The following is a 6073-nucleotide window of genomic DNA, read 5'->3' as shown; positions in this document are numbered from 1 at the left end:
CTTACACTGTGCACAAAAATAAATTCAAAATGAATAAAAAAAACCTAAATGCAAAATAGGAAACCATCAAATATCTAGAGGAGAACACAGGCACCAACCACGTGGACCTCAGCCTGTAGCAACTTCTTGCTATCTACGTTGCCAGAGGCAAGGGAAACAAAGGAACAAAGGAACTATTGTAACTTCATCAAGATAAAAAGCTTCTGGGCAGCCAGGGTGGTTCAGGGGTTTAGCCCAGGTTTAGCCTTCAGCCCAGGGCCTGATCCTGGAGACCTGGGATCGAGTCCCATGACGGGCTCCCTGTATGGAGCCTGCTTCTCCCTCTGCCTGTGTCTCTGCCTCTCTCTCTCTCTCTCTGTGTGTCTCTCATGAATAAATAAATAAAATATTAATTTTTAAAAAAAGATAAAAAGCTTCTGTAAAGTGAAGGAAACAAGCAACAAAACTAAAAGGCAACCTACAGAAGGAAGAAGGTATTTGCAAATGACATATCTGATAAAAGGTTAGTATCCAAAATCTATAAAGAACTTAATCAAACTCCACACCAAAAAAAAAGTAGTAGTTGACCATAGAGTTGAGGGCCCATTTCTGGGTTCTCTATCCTGTTCCATTGATCTATGTGTCTGTTTTTGTGCCAGTACCACACTGTCTTGATGACCACAGCTTTGTAGTACAACTTGAAATCCGGCATTGTGATGCCCCTGACTCTGGTTTTCTTTTTCAATATTCCCCTGGCTATTCGAGGTCTTTTCTGATTCCATACAAATCTTAAGATGATTTGTTCCAACTCTCTAAAGAAAGTCCATAGTATTTTGATAGGGATTCCACTGAGCATGTACATTGCCCTGGGAGGCATAGACATCTTCACAATATTAATTCTTCCAATCCATGAGCATGGAATAGTTTTCCCTCTCTTTGTGTCTTCTTCAATTTCTTTCAGAAGTGTTCTGTAGTTTTTAGGGTATAGATCCTTTATCTTGTTGTTTAGGTTTATTCCTAGGTATCTTATGCTTTTGGGTGCAATTGTAAATGGGATTGACTCCTTAATTTCTCTTTCTTCAGTCTCATTGTTAGTGTATAGAAATGCCACTGACTTCTGGGCATTGATTTTGTATCCTGCCACACTGCCAAATTGCTGTATGAGTTCTAGCAATCTTGGGGTAGAGTCTTTGGGTTTTCTATGTACAGTATCATTCATTCATATGGGGAATATAAAAAATAGTGAAAGGGATCATAAGAGAAAGGAGAGAAAATGAGTGGGAAAAATCAGAGAAGGAGACAAAACATGAGAGACTCCTAACTCTGGGAAAATAACAAGGAGTGGTGGAAGGGGAGGGGGTGGGGGGATCGGGTGACTGGGTGATGGGAACTGAGGGGAGCACTTGACAGGATGAGCACTGAGTGTTATACTATATGTTGGCAAATCGAACTCCAATAAAAGAATATACAAAAAAAATCTTTCATAGAAAAAAGAAAAAACACCAAAAATCCCCAAATAATCCAGTTAAGAAATGGGCACAAGACATGAATAGACACTTTTCCAAAAAAGGCATGTGAAAATATGCTCAACATCACTCATCATCAGGGAAATACACATCAAAACCATGATGACAGACCACCTCACAAATGTCAGAATGGTTAAAATTAACAACACAGGAAACAGATGTTGGTGAGGCTGCAGAGAAAGGGGAACATTCTTACAGTTGGTAGGAATGCAAGCTGGTGCAGCCACTCTGGGAAACAGGATGGAGGTTCCTCAAAAAGTTAAAAATAAAGCTACCCTATGAACCGGCAATTGCACTATTAGGTATTTACTCAAAGGATACAAAAACACAGATTGAAAGGGGCACATGCACCCCAATGTTTATAGCAACATTATCAACAATAGCCAAACTATGTAAAGCACCTGGATATCCAATGACGGATGAATGGGTAAAGAAGATGTGGCATATATAGACAATGGAATATTATTCGGCCATTAAAAAGGATGAAATGCTGCCATTTGCAATGACATGGGTAGAACTTGAGGGTATTATGCTAAGTGACATAGGGCAGTCAGAAAAAGACAAATACTATTTCACTTGTGTGTAGAATTTAAGAAACAAAACAGATGAACATTTGGGAAGGGGGAAAAAGAGAGGGAGGCACCGTAAGAGACTCTTAACAATAGAGAATAAATTGAGGGATGATGAAGAAGGTGGAAAGGGGATGGGTGTTAAGAAGACCACCTGTGATGAGCACTGGCTGTTATTTGTAAGTGATGAATCACTGAGGTCTAATCCTGAAACCAGTATTATACTATATATTAACTAACTAGAATTTAGGTAAAAATTTGAAAAAAAAATCCTAATAAATAAGTTAATTGTCAGGCATACTATTTATCTCCTTCCCACTCCGTCTTGCTGTGATTTGGTTGTGTTCATTCATTTGGAACATATTCCTCTGTCTCCTCACGTTGTCTAACTCTGTTTCTGTGTGTCAGGAAAGTTAGCTATGTCTCCATCCCTTGACTGTACTGACCTTATGAAGAAGAGGTCCTATGGTGACCTTCAGTGCAGTGTCCCCTGTTCATCAGAATGTGGCCCGTTGGGGTGTCTCATATGTGGCCTGCATGTGCCCTCCTGTGGTGACTGAGCTGCTTGGCCTTCAGTCCCCTCATCTGCAATGACTCCCACTGCCTGTTGTGGGCAGGCTTTGTTCCCTGTGGCATCAGTGGGCCAGTCTGGGGCCTCCTTGGGCTTCAGTTGTGTCAGACCAAGCATTTGCCAGAGATGAAGCAGCACCAACCTAGGGCACATTCCCTGTGTTGCCCCCTGAGAAGCTTTCCTTGGTGGGAGGGCCCTGCAATCAGACCAGCTTTCAGCCACCAGCCCACATCTGGGGCCACAGTAAGAATGTTCTGTGAGGTTATCTTCCCCACGCCCAAGGCAGGACTCCCTTTGGAGTGGTGTGGCCCCTGTCAGAGCTGCTTGCACACCCCAGCCTTGTGGCACCTCTTTGGGTGGGCTCCCAACAAGAGCGTGATGGAGGGCAGATGCTCGGAGGAGCATGGGGCTGGGAGCTGCGGTGTTAGCAGGGTTCACACAGGCACGCTCTCAGAGGGGACTGCAGCCGATGGGGTGCAGGCAGCTTGTCCTCTTGTGTCTGTGAAAACCCAAGTGTAAATTTCTGCCGGTCACTGATCAGCAGCAGAACAGGCACCTCAACTCCTGACCAGTGGCTTGTTAGAAATCCATGTAGACACCTAGGACAAGGATTGACCCCTATGTCAGGTGAGCATGCGAGACGGGGTCAGGGTGTCACAAGACAAGGATACATGAAGACAAAAGCACACAAGCAAAGAAAGGAATAGAGGAATATTTTGAAAAATTGAAAGAAAGGAGGAGGGCAGTGAGAAGAATGTTGCAAGGAAGAGAGACATTAGCCCAGCATCCCCAGAAGCCACACCCACATCCATCAGAGGGGAGCTTCCAGTCACTAAGGATAGAAATCCACCTTATTGGGCTGAAACCACACAAGGAAGGTATTACCTGATGGAACTGGAGAGCCCAGGGTCGTGGGGGCTCCAGGACCTTCTGTGAGTCTGTGTGTCTGCCTTTGCTTTTCTGGTGCTTTGGTTTTGCTGTTACTTCTGTTTCAGTTTCAGTGAAGGATGATGACAAATGAAAATTTTAATTGTGGACAGCATGCAGCTTTCCAGCCGCCCAGGGAGGAAGGCGGGGGCCATCACGGGCCGTCGGGGCCCTCGCCAGCTCTAACAGGTGCAGCAGAGCCTGTGACACCACATGAACGAAGGTCCTCCTGAGAAAGTCTTCCAACGACTTCTCAGAGAGGCTGGCCTGAAGATCCCAGGAACCTGGTGCACATGGAGCATCCAGGGAGCCGCGTCTGAACGCTCACGTCCATACCTGCCCTGCCTCCCGTGAGGCGTGCAGCATTTCAGAAGGAAATGGTTAAGAAACTTGATTTGAAGCAAATCATGAAAATTAATCTTTTTTGTAGCATTCTTCACAAGTTTGACTACTTTGTCATTTTCTCTTAAAAACATATAATGAAGTAACCACTTGAGGTTTTGATGTATGCATACATGGTGACATGATGGCCACAACCAAGCCAATTAACATGGCCAACATTTCATATCAGGAACTTCTCCTTCTCTTTCTTTTCTTTTATTTTTCTTTCTTCTGGTAAGAACACTCGGGGTCTAACCTCTGGGCAAATGTCATGTGTATAATTTCTCTGCCTTCTTGCAGGCAGGCTTCATCCTCGGGCTTGCTTCTCTGGTGCTGAGAAATGGATTGTACTTGTTTCAGGCTTTAAACCCTGACTTATCCAGGACAAGAGAGAGCATCTCTTTCCCCTCCATTGACCACAGCAATCAGGCTCCATGTGACCTGTGCCACTTGGACCAGTGCCTGACCTGGAACCATCACTCTGTGTGGTATAAATGGCATCTGTCTGGTGATTGGTCTGACCTCGAGGTTACCTATCCATCCTTCAGCCTGTCTCATTGTCAAGGATGCTTTCTCCTGATGGCCTCCGGGTGATCAGAGCCCAGGGATACCCATAATTTAGAGCCAACCAACCAAAATCCACATGGTGACGATACAAGGGTGCCAAGATGGACTTGAAGTTAGAGAAATGGTCAAGTAGTCTGATCGAGGCAGGAAGATTGGAAGATTGCAGAAGTTCTCATAATTTTCTCTCCTAATTCCCATATTTTCATCTTTTCCACCTCTGCTATCTCAACATTATTTTCCAGAAATGTCCACATGTACAGAGCTGGGAGCAAGCATGTGGTCCCTCTGGACATTCTCCAGCCTTGGGCCCTACTCTCAGCCCTAAAAAAAAAAAAAAAGGTAGAACTAAGTCTAATTAGTTCCCTTTCCCCGAGTTCAATCCAAATAAGTTGCTGCATTAACTGGATAGAAACAATAATGGAAACCATTATCAGATCAGAGAAACAAACTTTCCAAGCTCCTAAAACAGTGATGGCCTTTCCCTCCCCACTACTTGACACTCAGATTGGCCCTGCTGCATGATCAGAGCTTGAGAATGGTTTGTTGAGTTAATTAATGAAACGGACTTCTAGCCAGGGATGTCTCCACTCACACGGTGATGGGAGTCATCAGTCACCAAGGGGCCATTTCATTATTTATGGATTCTGTGCTGATCAGCCTACCTGTGGACATTGATTTGTAACCACCAGATGCATGTTCTTACTGCTATTCATGGGCACTTGGTGTGTCTGACATGTGTCACCCACCATACCTACTCCCAGGTGAGGCTGACCCAGGTGCTACTCTATGTACCTGTGTTAATTCCCACCTGGTAAACACGTGTCTTATTCACAGTTCCTTTGGTGCCACACTTTCTGAATTTATGTGCTCTTCCTAGGTGATACCACTGTTTAGAACAACCCCAAAGCCCAGAGCTGCAGGGCTGACTGGAGTTCCTAAGCGGACGATAGTAGCATGCACCTCATGACAAAATGCCTGTGTAGATAAGGCTCGTTCAGGCTTATTCAGGCCCCTGATGCAGAGCTGTGGGCCATGAGTTCAGTGGCAATGAGACAACAATGCAGCAAATTGAGGAAAAAGGACAGGACAGTCATGACGTCTATGTGGAGACACTCCAGGAAGTGTTAGAGTAACACTAAGACGCTACAATGACTCCACAAGAAAGGGGGAAAGGGACCTATGTTCATGGATTCATGAGATGAACCCCCCAGCTGATTTTGCTAAAATGCAAATTCTGATTCACTGAGCCTCAGCTGAGGGCAAGACCTTACATTTCTAACAAGCCCCAGGGTAACATCTCTGCTGCTGTCCCTGAGACCCACAACCAGCAAGGGCCACCATTCTGCCTTTCTCTTTTAATTCAGAATACTCAAGGAACAAGCCCAGTCCAGTAGATTTGCATAGTTAAATAATAGAAATCTTCACAGGAAATCCGATTTCTTCTAGGGGCCTGGAGGTGTCAACAGGAACAGGGCAAGTGTGAAATTCATCGGCCAAGTGAGATTTCTACATGAAGAGCATCAAACATCTCAACTACTACAAATATGCCAGGA

This window comes from Canis lupus, chromosome 38, assembly GCF_048164855.1.
Source record: "Canis lupus baileyi chromosome 38, mCanLup2.hap1, whole genome shotgun sequence".
NCBI lineage: Eukaryota > Metazoa > Chordata > Mammalia > Carnivora > Canidae > Canis > Canis lupus.
The sequence above is the reverse complement of the archived record's forward strand: the minus strand, read 5'-3'. Positions refer to the sequence as shown.